This window comes from Lissotriton helveticus, chromosome 1_1, assembly GCF_964261635.1.
Source record: "Lissotriton helveticus chromosome 1_1, aLisHel1.1, whole genome shotgun sequence".
In the NCBI taxonomy this organism is placed as follows: Eukaryota; Metazoa; Chordata; class Amphibia; order Caudata; family Salamandridae; genus Lissotriton; species Lissotriton helveticus.
The window spans coordinates 320,397,967-320,414,434 of record NC_136057.1 but is presented as its reverse complement, the minus strand read 5'-3'; positions in this window follow the sequence as shown (position 1 = coordinate 320,414,434).

The following is a 16,468-nucleotide window of genomic DNA, read 5'->3' as shown; positions in this document are numbered from 1 at the left end:
GATATCTATTAAGCATGTGCCCTAGTTCAAGCTTAAATTCAGTGACTCATTCATCGGCCCAAAAAACAATCGTGAGCGTTGTCAAGGCTGGGCAGGTGTGCCTTCTTCCCAAATATACCATCGAAAATCAGCTGTGATGCTGGACAGAGGCCTTTGCATCCAATGACTTTCACGAGCGCAATCCTCGTGCTGTTCCTGTGGCCAGGAGCTTCTGTATCTTCATCTGCTGCTCTGATCGGTCTCTGACCTTTAATACACACAAGATGCATGTGCACTCGCATGGAAGCCCCGCCCCAAATCCGCCGATACGCAAATCCGCAAAATCCGCGGATTTTGCGGATCCACGATCCGTGAATACGCAATTCCGCGAATCGTGGATCCGCAAAATCCGCCCATGCTTAGTTGGCGCCAGTACACAGCCCTGGCGGACCCCTTTGTCAACCGGGAATGGGCCATCAGCTGTGCATCTTTTCCGTACCTAACTCTTGCAAAAGTGCCTTCATGAAGGCGTTGCAGTTGTAAACAGAGGTAAGGGGAAATCCCCATGGTATACAGGATCTTCCATAGTTGATCTCGATCAACCATGTCAAAGGCTGACTTAAGGTCAACGAATGTGAGATATAGGCTCCCCTGTTCGAGTATAACATGCTTTCAGTGGATCAGCTGTAACCTGAAAAGCTGGTCCACTGTGGACATCTTGGCCCTAAAGCCAGCTTGAAGGGGGGTCATAATGGCTTGATCTTCAATCCAGTCTTGCAATCTCCCCAACAGTAACCTCCCATACAATTTTTGGGAGACATCGATAAGGCTAATGGGTCTATAGTTTGATGGTTCCAATGGGGATCCCTTCTTGTAGATTGGAACGATCTCAGCGCCAGCCCATGTCGGCGGCGCTGGAAGACCGTATTGAATTGCGTTAAAAAGTGCCACAAGATAAGGGGCCCAAATTAGGTGTTCACTTTTGAATAGATCGCCCGGAATTTTATCCAATCCTGGAGCTTTATTAGAGTGCAGTTTGGCCAGAGCCGACTCCACCTCTCCCAAATCAAATGGGGGTGCATCGAGTAAGCTCCGAAGGTTAAGGTTGTGACCTGAAGTATTATTCGAGTTTGGCTCTAAGGGTAAGGTAGAGTATAGTCCTTTGAAATGCGAGAACCAAGTGCCCTCATCGATATTGGGGTCAAGGGTAGTTCTGCCCTCTATTATCCCGTGGTGGACGAGGTTCCAAAAGCTTTTTCTATCTTTACCCTCGAGGGCCCTCTTGATTTCCTGCCACCTGGCCATTTCCAATTCGATTTTAGCATTCCCAATAGGTCTCTTGTGGACCTTTCTAGCTTCCCCAATACTTAAAAGATCAGACCCCTTAAGTTCTTTCAAAAGGGCCTGTTTCGCTAGCCTGCATGCTTTTGTATACCATGTATTCCTTGGATCTCCAGTTCTAAAACTGTTTGTGCCGCTCCTATAAAAGAAAGCAGCAAGAGCCTCAGTGAGAGTGTGGTGTAGGTTCCCTATCTCAGTATTGAAATCAGGGTACTGACATTTCCCTACCAGATCACTCACCCTTTCTAGTACCGGAATGATACTAGCATACAATGCGGACAATGATTCATCGGACTCAATTACCTTAGTCCATCTTATCCTCCTCCCTCCCTCTACGATGGTCAGATTGTTTTGATACTTCTCCTTGTCTGAGTTATTAGTTCCGGCCCATTTACAATCCCATGTCATGACTAGAGGATTGTGATCGCTTTCACCTCTATCTCCTACGGCAAAGTCCCTCACCTTTTGCCATAGGGCCATACTAATTAAAATATAATCGAGGACTGGCCGCGTCCCACGAACGTTGGCCGACCGGGACTATCACTTGGGAAGCGGCCATTGCATGCCCTTAATGCAAAGTTCAATGTCAAAGATGTTATCTGAAGGGCTAACGGGGTAGAGCGGCTAATAGAGGTCATATTTAGGGACGGAATTAACCAACTGGAGTCCTCTTCCTCAGTGATTAGAGATATGTCACCTCCTAATGGCTCGAAGAAACAATTAAAATCGCCACAAATTATACATTTAAAATTTCTTCCAGACTTGCTAGAAGGTTAGTCAGACTAGTAATTGCCAGCGAGGTCTCACCATACTTCGTCGGACGAGAATAGAGATTAATAACCGCTAGTTTTTGAGTATTCTTAAATGTAAGGGTAATACAAGTTATGTCCGGTGAGTGCGTCTCAATACGCTTGACCTTACAGCCAAGATCTAGAGCAACCCAGAGACAAAGCCCCCCAGATGGTCTACCCATTGGGCCTTTAACGGCCCTCTCACAGTATGCCACAAAACCTGCCGTATGTTTTGGTTCTACAGGCCATGTTTCCTGAAAAGCACATATATCATGGGTATCGATGTATTCCCCCCAGTCTGGCGGATCGAGTTTAGAAGTGAGGCCAGCAATGTTCCAGGACAGTATTTTTGGGGCATTGTTGGTTCTCTGCTCTAGAGGCCCTCCAGATCCCCGAGTTGGTGTATTACTCCCTATAATAGCAGTCCCTGGCATGGTTACTTCAGATGGTAACAGCACATCGGTGCCTTCAACTTCAGTTAACAGGACCCCTACGGTGCTGTGGGAAGTTTCTTCAAACATGCATACAGTATACAGAGGATCTTTGATAGGACCCCTGGTTGTCTCCGCTCTCACTTCCGGGCCTTCCCCAGGTGCTTTTTGATTCTGTTTGCACCTGGACAAGCACAATTCTTTTGTATGGGTAAAGCTCTTGTTTGTGTTCCCCCCTGGTCCAGAGTGCAGTCAATCAACCAACATAGGTTCACCCATTCCCTGGCCTCTAAGTCAGTCTACCCCCTCCATCCCATACAATTCTGTAAGATGATTAAAGGTGGGTATGGAAAAATTGGCTTTAAAGCCTTCCATATCCCCTATGCCCTGCATCCTCAGGGGGTTGTGCTGTCCACGTATTGCTTGGGACGGGGGATAGAAGTAACTCAGGTCAAAAACATTATTCGCTCTCCAGTCCCTTTGGAAGTATTCATTGATTATAAAGTCACCGCTCATCTGTCCTTAAAATTACCTACGATGGAGTCCCCGGGTATGTCCTTTGATCTTTGCCCCACCCAGCTTACCCTTCTTACAAATAAAACGTCCCCGTTGATGCAACCTGGAAGGAGCCTATTCTTATTTAACCAGAAAGTTACTTTGTTCTTTAATTCTTGGTAGCTCTCTGTTTTCCCATCTTTTAACTCCGGTACACCCGTGAGGACAACAACGTAGGGGGAAGACTCCGGAGGCAAATGCATATGCTTTTTCAACGATTTTCCATAAGCCTCATTCGTCGTTACTTTATCAATAAGGGGTGCCTTTTTGCACGGCTCTTTTGGGTCTTTTGGGCCGGCTTCGGTCTCTTTTCCAGACCTGCGGAAACATTTCTATATATTCTCCCTTTCTTTATCTAGGGTAGGGGTTTGCCAGTTATCAGGGGAAACCACAGGAATGGAGGTTGGGGGGACCGGGAGATGAGATATAGTGCCTGATGAGGTAAGAGCTTTCTTAGTATTAGCTCCAGAGGTATTAACACTATTAATTCCCTCTAACTGTGCTTTTAAAGCCTCAAAATAATTACCATTAATGGAATGCTCAAACCTCTCCAACCTCTCGCCAATTAGCTTTGTTCTTTCCAGGAGAGGTAAAATAAGGGACTTACCCAGATGGCTTATTTGGTTGAGGGAGTCTTCAGATAACTGGGCCAAGGGGGTAGTAAGATCTAACAGCATATTGTTCGTAGTTGCTGTATTAGGGGCTGGGGAATGCACCATTGCCGGTTGTAAACTGGATTTAATAGTCTGAACTTCCTTTATGGTGGTTGGTTGTGCCCTAAAAACTCTCGGGATCTTGGGGCATTTCCCCTTTCTGTGTTCCCCCCCCCTCCGCTTCCATTTGGCAGTACTTAACTTTTCCCCCCCCTCTAGTATTTATTGGGGAGCCTGGGGTTGCATTATTTGTTGTGTCTACACTTATGGTTGAGCTTGTTGGCGTAAGAGAGGAGGTTCTACTTAGTCCAGATGTAACTGTCACATTTTCCTCCTCGCTTTCTAGGATTTGTTCTGGGCGTAAGGGTCGGTTACTGGGAGTGTTCCCCTCTTGTTGATTTGGAGATGTCACTAACATTAAGGGACCTAGCGAGGAGCGCCTATTATACATCAGTTCGGCAGATAAACGTCGCTCAGTGAGTGCAATTTCTTTTTCGAGCACAGAAGTGGCCCTAATAATGAATTGGTCGAGTGTACCACTTACACTGCCACCCACCCCTACTCCCTTCAATTTCCCAGCTCGAGTTGCCATTAGAGTAGCGGACTGTATTTTTACTCCCCCCAGATATCAATGTGTCAAGCGAGCTACCAGGCGCAGGACACAATTACCTTGTTTGGTGGAATGGTGGCAGCTTCTAACCTGGTTAGCAATTGTCTACACAAGTGACTCAGCCCAGCCCCGATTCTGAAAGGAGCGACTAAAGTCCCAATATTTCCTGATATTGCTATAACAATTATAATCAGTGGCCAATATAATATAAACAATAATATTATCCTCAAAAGTCTTATGGCAATGGATAAGGCCAATACTATAGTTACTTTGATTTAGCAATGTAGTCATATTGTTACCCTTGTGTTCAACAATATCTGATCCTCGTGCTATCTCCCTAGTGAGCTGCAGAGAGAGGGGGCCCGGCCCAGCCTCCTCTGGCCTCGGACGGCCACAGACGGTCCCGCCCTGGTCCCGGGCTTCTCTCGGGACGCTCCCGCGCAGCGGATGCATGCGCCTAATATATATGGCGTGTGATATCCTGTGGGCATGGCTGGCGGCAGAACGCGGGACCAGGTGTGCTTAGTGAAGCAGGTACTCCTGGTACATCGTGTCCCTGCTAGCGTTCCTTCCACACTCAGCCACCCAGGTCGCAAGCAACAACGTGGCCCCAGGTAGGATCTCTCTACTTGCTCCTAACGGCGATGCTCTTTTGAAAGTGGGGTTATGTCCAATAATGTGGCCGGGTAGGACAATATTCAAGTAGAAAGAAGAAGAGGACCCGGTCACTGATTTTTCTTCTGCTATCTTTTTTATTTAGAGCAGAGTGATAAACTAAGGTGATTAATCCTTAGATATATATGTTTATTTTAAATGGATGAAAAAGGTAAATTGCATCAATTTACATATTTATGACAGTCCGAAGATTTACTCACTGTCCCACACACGGGCACATATATTTACAAGTGAATAGATATATACATTACTATACAAAACACAAAAAATTAAACATTTATAACAATTCCAAACAAACACTATTCAAAGAATGAGTTACTTTTTCGTGGAAGTACCCTGTCCACTGTTTCTTTATCAGGCCACTAGCATGCAATTATTTTTCTGTATTTTGGCCTGATAGCGCAAAGGCAAATGTTACATTAGGCATTTGATTATATTTAATTATGTAAGATGCAAAGCCTTATGCGCAACAACAAGGCATTCGGATTTAAGACGAATGAAAAAAGCCTGTAAGCCGACGCGTTTCCGAGCCTGTCTCTCTACTTGTTCAGGCTCTTCTTCAGGGCTTCGGGGCTGGGTACCTATGTGAATATAAGTGAAGGGCGTATTAGGATTGGGACCCTTACTTATGTTGTCACTAATGTAATTAAGCATGCATTGTTTTTACCTTGTAGCTCAGTTTGACAATTTATTTGGTCGTATTTTCAATCTCTTGGAGGACTCCTTGTATTCTGCAATAAAAGCAGTGATATAATGTCTCTATTCAAGTGATGTTTTGAAACACTATTTATTCAGATCTTTCAGAGCGTCACTCACGTGATTTCCAGGCAAGGCGTTTTCAACTAATTTTCAGGATTTCAGTATATAAAGTTGACTGTCGCCGAGGCTGAAATGTCAACAAACGGGCATTTTAAGGAATAACCGATCTTTTGAGCGGACAGCGTTTTTTTTTTAATTAGTCCACAGGAAACTGATTGTATCTGCACTTACTTTTTGCTTTTCAGTTAAGCGCGAAGCGCCTGGCTTGTCAGGGATTGGGACGCCACCTCCTGTCGTTTGGATGTTATCGGCGCTGTAAAGTTTAAGTCGCATTACATTTTAGTGGGACATCAATCTAATCGTCCTGAGTATTTTGAGATTTAATAAAGGAAACACCTACTTGTGCTCTATTTCTGGATGTGCCAGACGCCAAGCCTCTGCTACTCGGGGCACTGCTCGTTCTCGTGTCTGTTCCGAGGGAGCCGTTAATGCTGCAAATAATCAGCAGATTGAAAGTTTTTAAGATTCGGAATGCCCAGTTCTAGTCGAAACGGTATCCGCTTCAAGTGCATCTAATCATTTACCTGTGGAATCATTACCGGACGCCGCTGTCTGCTTCGTGGTTCCTCGAGTGAGTGACTGCTCTAGTCACGTGGGTATTTAGAACTTAATCATGTGACTTGGAGGTTATGGGACATGTAGTCCAGAACGTGCGGAAAGATTATTTTGACGGTGGTCTATACTGCCTGTGACCCAGTTACTGATTCTGGCATTCAGTATGTTCGTTCAATCCAGCACTCACGCAGTCGTATTTCAAAATTAGATAAGCTTCCCTTTTTAATAGCAATGCTTCCACATTGCCTCCTCTTGTAGGAACCTTGATTTTTGATAATACTGACCACTTTAATTCTTTTTCTGTGTGGCCAAGGTCAATGCAGTGTTGTACCATTGGTGCATTGAGGACTTTTTGTTTTATCCTAGATCTGTGCTGAGCCAATCTTTGTGACACTTGTTGTGTGGTTTTTCCAATGTAGAGTTTGTCGCATGGACAAATGATTACGTAAACTACATTTTTGCTCTTACAGTTCGTGAATTCCGTATGGGTCCATCTGATGTTATGATGTTCGAATGTGGAATCTTCAATGGTATTAGTACACGAAATGCAATTACCACATTTATGGTGTCCTTTTACCGGATCTAATTTCCACAATGTCGGTAAATCACTTTTCGGTTGCCGGATGCCCAGATCCTAACGGCGATGCGGCAACCGCGAAGCGGGTGCGGCGAGCAGTTGTGATAAATCTCTCCCCAAAGGTGGCAGGTAAATTTGCAAAGTTCTCCTCACTCCTCGAAATGCGGCACCCAGGGAGCTGTTATGCTTGGGGGTCTTTAACTGGATACTGTGACCTGTGGGCGTGGCTGGCGGCAGAACGCGGGACCAGGTGTGCTTAGTGAAGCAGGGACTCCTGGTACATCGAGTCCCTGCTAGCGTTCAATGCGCGGTTTCCTTCCACACTGAGCCGCCCAGGTCGCAAGCAACAACGTGGCCTAAGGTAGGAGCTCTCTCCTTGCTCCTAACGGCGATGCGGCACCCGCGAAGCGGGTGCGGTGAGCAGTTGTGATAAATCTCTCCCCAAAGGTGGCAGGTAAATTTGCAAAGTTCTCCTCACTCCTCGAAATGCGGCACCCAGGGAGCTGTTATGCTTGGGGATCTTTAACTGGATACTGTGACCTGTGGGCGTGGCTGGCGGCAGAACGAGGGACCAGGTGTGTTTAGTGAAGCAGGGACTCCAGGTACATCGAGTCCCTGCTAGCGTTCGATGCACGGTTTCCTTCCACACTGAGCCGCCCAGGTCACAAGCAACAACGTGGCCCCAGGTAGGAGCTCTCTCCTTGCTCATAATGGCGATGTGGCACCCGCGAAGCGGGTGCGGCGAGCAGTTGTGATAAATCTCTCCCCAAAGGTGGCAGGTAAATTTGCAAAGTTCTCCTCACTACTCGAAATGCTGAGACTCACTATGATTCCGGGTGTGCAAAATCACAGGACCAACCTCACGAAGTTCTTAGGCTGCACAAAACACACGCACCGAGCGTTGCTGAGACTCACTTGAACTCCTGGTGCCCACGATCGCAGGGCAATCCTCACGAAGGTCTCAGGCTGCCCAAAGCACACACACACAGTGTCGCTGAGACTCACTTGGATTCTGGGTGCACAGGATCACAGGGCGATCCTCACAAAGGCCTCAGGCTGCACAAAGCACACGCACACAGCGTCGCTTAGACTCACTTGGACTCCTGGTGCACAAGATCACAGGGCAATTCTTACGAGGGTCTCAGGCTGCAAAAAGCACATGCACACAGCAACGTTGAGACATACTTGAGTTCCGGGTGCACACGATCACAGGGCAATCCTCACGAAGGTCTCAGGCTGCACAAAGTACACCCACACAGCGTCGCTGAGACTCACTTGGATTCCGGTTGCATACGATCACAGGACGATCCTCACAAAGGTCTCAGGCTTCAAAAAGCACACACATACAGCATCACTGAGACACTCCTGGAAACTTTTGTGTTCCTGAGTTTCCACAACAGGGAGCCAGCTCTCCTCGGGCCATTGGGGATAAGTTACTTCAGGACACAGCACACAGCACACAACAAAGTCCTTTCAAGCAGGGGACACCGCACACAGCATATTCCTTTCAAGCATGGGGACACAGCAAACAGCAAAGTCCCTTTAGCCTTTCCTTGGTTAAAGCAGCAAACTGCAGGCCAGCCCCAGAAAACACACAGCAAGGGTCAGTCCTTTCCTTCAGTCTCTTCAGCTGTTTCTTCCTTGGCAGAGGTTCTTCTTGACCATAAAGTAGGTTCAATCCTTTTTAGTCTTGATCAATCCAATTACAATGTTCCGGGGCTTCGGCTCTCATAGTTATACCCCTAAATGTCTTTGAAGTCACTGACCCCTGTCTAAACTAATTCTCGGTGTCTCCCTGCCAGTGACACCTTCTTCCTTTGATTAGTGGAGGTGTGGATCCTCAATCACTCAGCAGGAGATTGAGCTATTGTTTTATGGCGGCAGCCAGGCCTCTTCACCTCCAAGAGATACTCCTCCCCCCTGCACTCCAGATACAGGTCAGCCTGTTGCAGTCTCACCTCCTTCCCTGGGACAAGACATTACCCACATCCTAGCACATTTAAATCCAGACAGTCAATTCACAACCAGGCAGAAAGATACAGAAATGTTAGAACACAAAAAAACCAGCCAATTATAAAAGTGTGGTTTCTAAACACACAATGCAAAAACCACCTTCACAAACAGATGTGTTATTAAATTGTGAGTTCAGGCATACTAAACTTCACCTCTCCATCTTAAGCCTATGGGACAACATGGCAGTTTAACAAACTGCACGCAGGCACTGGAGTGGCAGGCCTGAGTTCACTCTTTAAGGCCACTGGTGTGGGTGGCACAATCAGTGCTGCAGGCCCACTAGTAGAATTTGCATTACCAGCCCTGGCACACATAGTGCACTTTACTAGGGACTTTGCTAGTAAGGCAAACATACCAATTATGGACAACCTATTACCATTACACTTAACACAGGGAGCACTTTCACTTTGACACTGATCAGCAGTGGCAAAGTGCCCAAAGCATCTAAAATGGAGGAGGTAAAGGCAAAAAGTCAGGGGTAATCATGCCAAGAAATGCCAGGTCTAACAGGCGTGAACAAGGTTCTCGTTCCGAAAACTTAAAACGTTATCGGGCGAGCGTTCTTTCCATTAATCAAAAGATCATCACATGCAAGAACCGTATTTAAACAACCATAGCATGCAAAAGGTGAATAGCGTATTATAAAGAAAAGGTTCAGTGCTTACCGAGCCGGTGTGAACAAAGACCTCACACAGGAAAACTGGAAACGCCATCAAGTGAGCGTTCCTTCCATTATTTAAATAACCGAGACGTGCAAAGAACGTGCTTAAAGGGAAAGCCCTCACCAACGGTGAATATTGTTAACACACAAAAGGAATAAAGTTAAATCAAATGGAAACATGAAAAACTATTGAGACGGCTATGTACTAATTAACCCAGAGGTCGTGATGTGAGTTGAGTGAATTAATGAAAATATACATCATGTTCAGTTTGTGGAAAACAACCTATTCAAATATAGGAAAAATTTAGTTCCAGCCTGTCATTCATCCTGTGCGGCTGCATTACGTTGAATTTTTCGGATCTGGCTAACAGCTTCTGATGATCAGCATCAGGTCTGGGTGTGAAAGCCTCTAGAATGGTGAAACGTAAATGCGAGATATTATGTCTTGCTTCCTTACAATGCTTGGCTACTGTAGACTTCATGTTCTGGTTCCTAATGTTGCTCTTATGTTCAGTAATTCGAATTTTAATTCTTCGTTCTGTTTTCCCCACATACATTTTCCCACAAGGTGATTTTAAAGCGTATATGACGTTGGAGGTGCCACACGTTATTGAATGTTATAACTTCAGAATGGCACCTTTTGTGGGTTGAATAAACTGATTGCCGGTCATAGTGTTATTTCAATGTACACAATTCATACATCTTTGCATCCCTTTGAACATTCTAGTGACAGTTTCAGTGGGCCCGATTCACAGAACTAACTTAAGACAAAATCCTAAACTTACTACTTTTGGTATTCACAGAAGTTAGGTTTTTTGTCTTAAGACAGACTTAAGACAGACTTAAGACAGACTTAAGACAGAATCCTAACTTAAGTCTGTCTTAAGTCTGTCTTAAGTCTGTCTTAAGACAAAATCCTAACTTCTGTGAATACCAAAAGTAGTACGTTTAGGATTTTGTCTTAAGTTAGTTCTGTGAATCGGGCCTTTTCTTTTTAGTTAAAAGTTCTTCAAAATTGTTCGATCGTTGAAACGCAAAGGTGGGTTTCTGATTAAAAAGATGTTGAAAATCCGGTTCAGTTTGAATGCTTGACCAGTTTTTCATAATAATGGACTTAACTTGGTCTGATTTAGTAGAATGTTTTAATACACATATGATCGGACAGTTTTTTTGTGGATTGTGTTTTCTGTAACAATGACTGTCTGTCCAATGTGGATTTCTTTGGGTATCCACGTTCTGTGAACTTTTTTGCAAATCTGTTTATTGTTTCTCTTGCTTCTGCTGGATCTGATGTGAATCTTTTTAACCTTATACATTGAGAATAAGTTAGGTGTTGCTTCAGTGTGTATTGATGGAAACTTTTGAAGTGTAGAGAGTTGTTTCTATCAGTTTCTTTAGTTAATACATTCACCTTAATGCCTTGTGCATCAGTTTCAATCAGAACATCTAGAAATGCGATTTGGTGTTTGTCAATCTGATGAATGAATTTGATGTGGTCATGAATTCGATTGAGTTTTGAAGATGTTATCTTGTAAGCTCGAGTAACTTGGCTCGCTCCATGATGGCATGAATTAGAAATGTACTACGTTTATCTCACTCATGATTATCCTATAAGCACACCATTTTGAACTTTGTTGAGATAGTTGGGGAGCACATATTGTCATGTACATGTTTTGATTTTCACTTATGAAGTTGGTAATCAGATTAATTTATGTATATACTTGAAACTGGAGGACTGGATTGAGGAGTCTCTTTTTTCATTTCATGTTTTCAGAATGTTACGATGAGACCCCTGAGGAAGGGTCGTCAATGACCTGAAATGCATTAGGTTTAAAGAGAATGTGTGTTTAATGTGCTACTACTACCAAGAAGTAATTGGTCCATCATAATTTTTCAAATTAAAAAAATGTAAAAGGAAAAATATGAACCATGGATGACTGGGTATTACTTTAAATACAGCATATCAAAACTTTTGTAATTGAATGAAGAAAACAAAAATAGTCTTCAAGTTAAGTGCCTCCGTCAGCCAGGCATTCCGGCAGCCATTATTCGGCCAGCACGTCCAGACAAAGCACGACGACAGAGGGACACACAGATAAAATCAAGAGGAACTGAGTTGAATCTTTCGAATACAGGTTGCACTGCGGTAGCATTGTAAAGTAACTGACAACCAAACTATGCTTGGTGTTCGGAATTTCTAAATCACAATAGAGTTCATTGTTAGGTAGCAATGCTGCTTGTCTGTATGTGTGAAAAATCCCAGTATTAGCATCTGGAACATAAAACTATATCTGTGAGTGAAATATTTCAAAAGGTTATGCAGCGTGTGGTTTTACAACAACTGCGCTACCCCTCGCCCTACCTGTAAGGGACACCTCTATCAAGGAGATATCGAACAGAAGTTTTCAATATTTACAACAGAGAGATTCAATAAATATGAATTTAAGACCACAGAAATGAAAATGGGGCAACATCTTTTATAGGTCAAGCACCTGACAAACCTACAACAACAAGAAGGACCTATATGTTAAAGGAGGTACCCAATATTAAAATAGACATCTACGCTAACTGTAATACTTGGTCTCTTGTGTGTGCCATCCAAGGATCTACAAAATGTGTGCAGTGTGGGTGGTGGCAATTGATATCTTCTCTAGATTTCTTTAGAACTAAGGGTCTGATTACAAGTTTGGGGGCCCCAAACTTGACGGATAGTGAGAGGTGTTACTGCCTCACTTGATCACGGATCCCTGGAGGTTGCAGTGGTCCTATGGCGGTTCGACCGCTAAACTCGTAATATGGCCGTCGGACCACCAGTGCAGTGGTGCCCACATCGCTACCATGGCTACAGTGGTCCATCGGACTGCAGTAGTAATAATTAGTCCTTTAGTCTTCGGCTTTCTAACCCCCTGGCACTAAGGACTCAAAAAGCTAACCTGAGAAAAACAGTTGAACGGCAAGCAATCTATAACCCACAGAGCAATGTTTCAGTGTGATATGTTTTTGGTAATAATCAGTCCTATGGCAAATCACACAGATATTTAGTGAAACCTAGACCCTCTTTCATGAAGGACAAGCACACACAAAAACATTAGGAAAACAGTGATTATCTATTTAATTATTTACTAAAATAAAATCCTATCCTTTTAACTATAATAAAGACAAATAGAATGGTGACTGCAATGTTTGCTAAAAGAGTGAATGGCTAGAAATATTCTGGTACAAAAGGGGGTGGTGATGGACGGAGCATCTGAACCAATCAAACACTCACACCAAGTCAACAGATCTGGGTTTAATCCATCACCGTTCTTTAGCCCACTCTGCCACCCCAGTTCAGACATAACCATATGCAAATCAGTCTGACCCTGTACCTCATGGGAACAGTCCAGCCCGAACTGCCAAGCATTGCCTTCCCTGGACCGGAAACAAGCTTCCGAGGACCGGTTTCTGGCATTTCAGCCGTCTTCAGTCCGGCTTGCTTGAATCCAGTGGCAAAGTGAGCAAGGGACTCACATCTGAGCATACCCTGCCAACTTATGGCGAACAAAGTGGTACACAAGGGGGTGGTGATGGACGGAGCATCTGAACCAATCAAACACTCATACCCAGTCAACAAGTCTGGGTTTAATCCATTACCGTTCTTTAGCCCACTCTGCCACCCCAGTTCAGACATGGCCTTATGCAAATCAGTCTGACCCTGTGCCTCATGGGAACAGTCCAGCCCGAACTGCCAAGCCATGCCTTCCCTGGACCGGAAACAAGCTTCCGAGGACCGGTTTCTGGCATTTCAGCCGTCTTCAGCCTGGCTTGCTTGAATCCAGTGGCAAAGTGAGCAAGGGACTCACATCTGAGCATACCCTGCCAACTTATGGCGAACAAAGTGGTACACAAGGGGGTGGTGATGGACGGAGCATCTGAACCAATCAAACACTCACACCCAGTCAACAGATCTGGGTTTAATCCATCACCGTTCTTTAGCCCACTCTGCCACCCCAGTTCAGACATGGCTATATGCAAATCAGTCTGACCCTGTGCCTCATGGGAACAGTCCAGCCCGAACTGCCAAGCCATGCCTTCCCTGGACCGGAAACAAGCTTCCGAGGACCGGTTTCTGGCATTTCAGCCGTCTTCAGCCCGGCTTGCTTGAATCCAGTGGCAAAGTGAGCAAGGGACTCACGTCTGAGCATACCCTGCCAACTTATGGCGTACAAAGTGGTACAAAAGGGGGTGGTGATGGACGGAGCATCTGAACCAATCAAACACTCACACCCAGTTAACAGTTCTGGGTTTAATCCATCATCGTTCTTTAGCCCACTCTGCCACCCCAGTTCAGACATGGCCATATGCAAATCAGTCTGAACCTGTGCCTCATGGGAACAGTCCAGCCCGAACTGCCAAGCCATGCCTTCCCTGGACCGGAAACAAGCTTCCGAGGACCGGTTTCTGGCATTTCAGCCATCTTCAGCCCGGCTTGCTTGAATCCAGTGGCAAAGTGAGGAAGGGACTCACCTCTTAGCATACCCTGCCAACTTATGGTGAACAAAGTGGTACAAAAGGGGGTGGTGATGGACGGAGCATCTGAACCAATCAAACACTCACACCCAGTCAACAGATCTGGGTTTAATCCATCACTGTTCTTTAGCCCACTCTGCCACCCCAGTTCAGACATGGCCATATGCAAATCAGTCTGACCCTGTGCCTTATGGGAACAGTCCAGCCCTAACTGCCAAGCCATGCCTTCCCTGTACCGGAAACAAGCTTCCGAGGACCGGTTTCTGGCATTTCAGCCGTCTTCAGCCCGGCTTGCTTGAATCCAGTGGCAAAGTGAGCAAGGGACTCACGTCTGAGCATACCCTGCCAACTTATGGCGAACAAAGTGGTACAAAAGGGGGTGGTGATGGGGTGTGAGTGTTTGATTGGTTCAGATGCTCCGTCCATCGCCACCCCCTTTTGTACCACATAGAAATATTCTATCATATTGGCAGTGTATTTTATAACAACTCCATCCTCACTTCCTTAGTTGCTAACCTGACCACAAAAAGAAGACCTAATTTGAGTTTCCTATGGCTCACACCCACTTACCTGTTTGAACAACAGGGCTTTATGTTCAGTATATTAGCAAGGGCTGCTATTTTTTTCTACACTCACAGCTGGGCTGATAAGCTAAGCAAGTGAGGAAGAAACACGTCCCACTATCCTTCAGCAAAGGTGGGTGATGCAATTCTACAAGGCCTGTCTCATCTGTCACCTAGCACAAAGCCCGTCTCTAACTCCTCACGCCCTGTGCTGAGTTTATAGAACAGTATTTGGTCTTTGTGGAATCTTACCTGATAAACAATTTGCAGAAAATGTTCTGGTGCCATTTTGCTTATTTTAATTCAGTGATACGTTGTCCTTTGAACAATAACATCAAACGAGAAATAAAGTTATCAGCTTTCCAGGAAAATTTGGTTCACAAGTTAATATCAATTATTTAGAACAGAACAGTCAACTCAGGTTAAATACCTGGAATATATTAAAACAGATTTGATTTTAATGTTGCAAAAAAGAAATAACATAAAGTAAATGTGCATTCTATATTAAGCACTTGCGTTCACTTCTAAATGATTAACAAGTCGCACCAAAAAGGGGAATACCTGAAAAATACCTGATAATCATAACAGTCTGGGGTGTGTAAAAAATAGATAATCTTTTACGCTAGCACACCTCACAAGTCTTCTTTGAATTAGTCTTGAGAACTGTGATGTATCCCATTGTCTGTCACATATCGAAAGCAGGCTGTGTTTCCCAAACGTTTTAATATCCTGGATACCAAATACAAAGGAGTAGATTAGTATTGAGGTTCAGAATAAAATCAAGAATATACTATCCAAATTGAATAAACAAACAAACTGAAGGACAGTACTGGAATTTGGGCCAGATGTAAGACCATTCTGTTTTGCGACTTGCAATTTGTGACTGGCAAAACAGAATGTACTAATGTGCATTGGACACATTTAGCGATTCCCAATGGGTTTGGCAATGACCTGCCTCATCAATGTTCATGAGGCAGGTTGCAATTTGCGACCCATTGGGAATGGGCAAGAACACCGGGATAGTGGCCTTCTGTGGGCCTCAGACCCCCATGTCTGTGTTTGCTTTTTAAATAAAGCAATTTTTCTTTTTTGAAATTCAGCCTGTTTTCCTGGGATTCGTTTAAAAGGAAACAATTAAAATGTTTCTTTTCATTCATTTTTTGAGGGCAGGCAGTGGCTCATGGGAACACTGCATGCTCTTCAAAAATATTTTCGCATACATTCACAAAGGGGAAGGGGTCCCCTGGGCACACCTTCCCGTTTGCGACTGGCTTACCACCTACTTCAAATAGGTGGTAACTGTGACTGATTTGCGACCGCATTTGTAGTCACAAAACAGTCGTTCATACCAGTGCGACTCTCTATTAGGAAGGGACGTCCTATTTTGCGAGTCGGTAATAGGTTACCGACTCTCAAAATAGGGTTTGTACATACTACAATGCTTTTTAGCGGTCGCAAATGGCCCGATTTTCCATATGCAAAAAAGGGCATACATCTGTTCCGTAACATGGTTGGTTTTGCACTCCAGGAAGTACACAAGAAGTACACTGTGGCGTATGCATATTATGTAGTGAGATATAAATACCTTATATATAAAATCTCATAGGGGTGTGCTAGTATTGCATTTGGTCAGGAGCGGCCCATGCAGGTAAGAGCGGTGATGCGGTGGGGGGTGACTTGACAGACGACGATGAGGGAAAATTAATGGTTTATTTCATTTTCCCTCACTGTCGTCT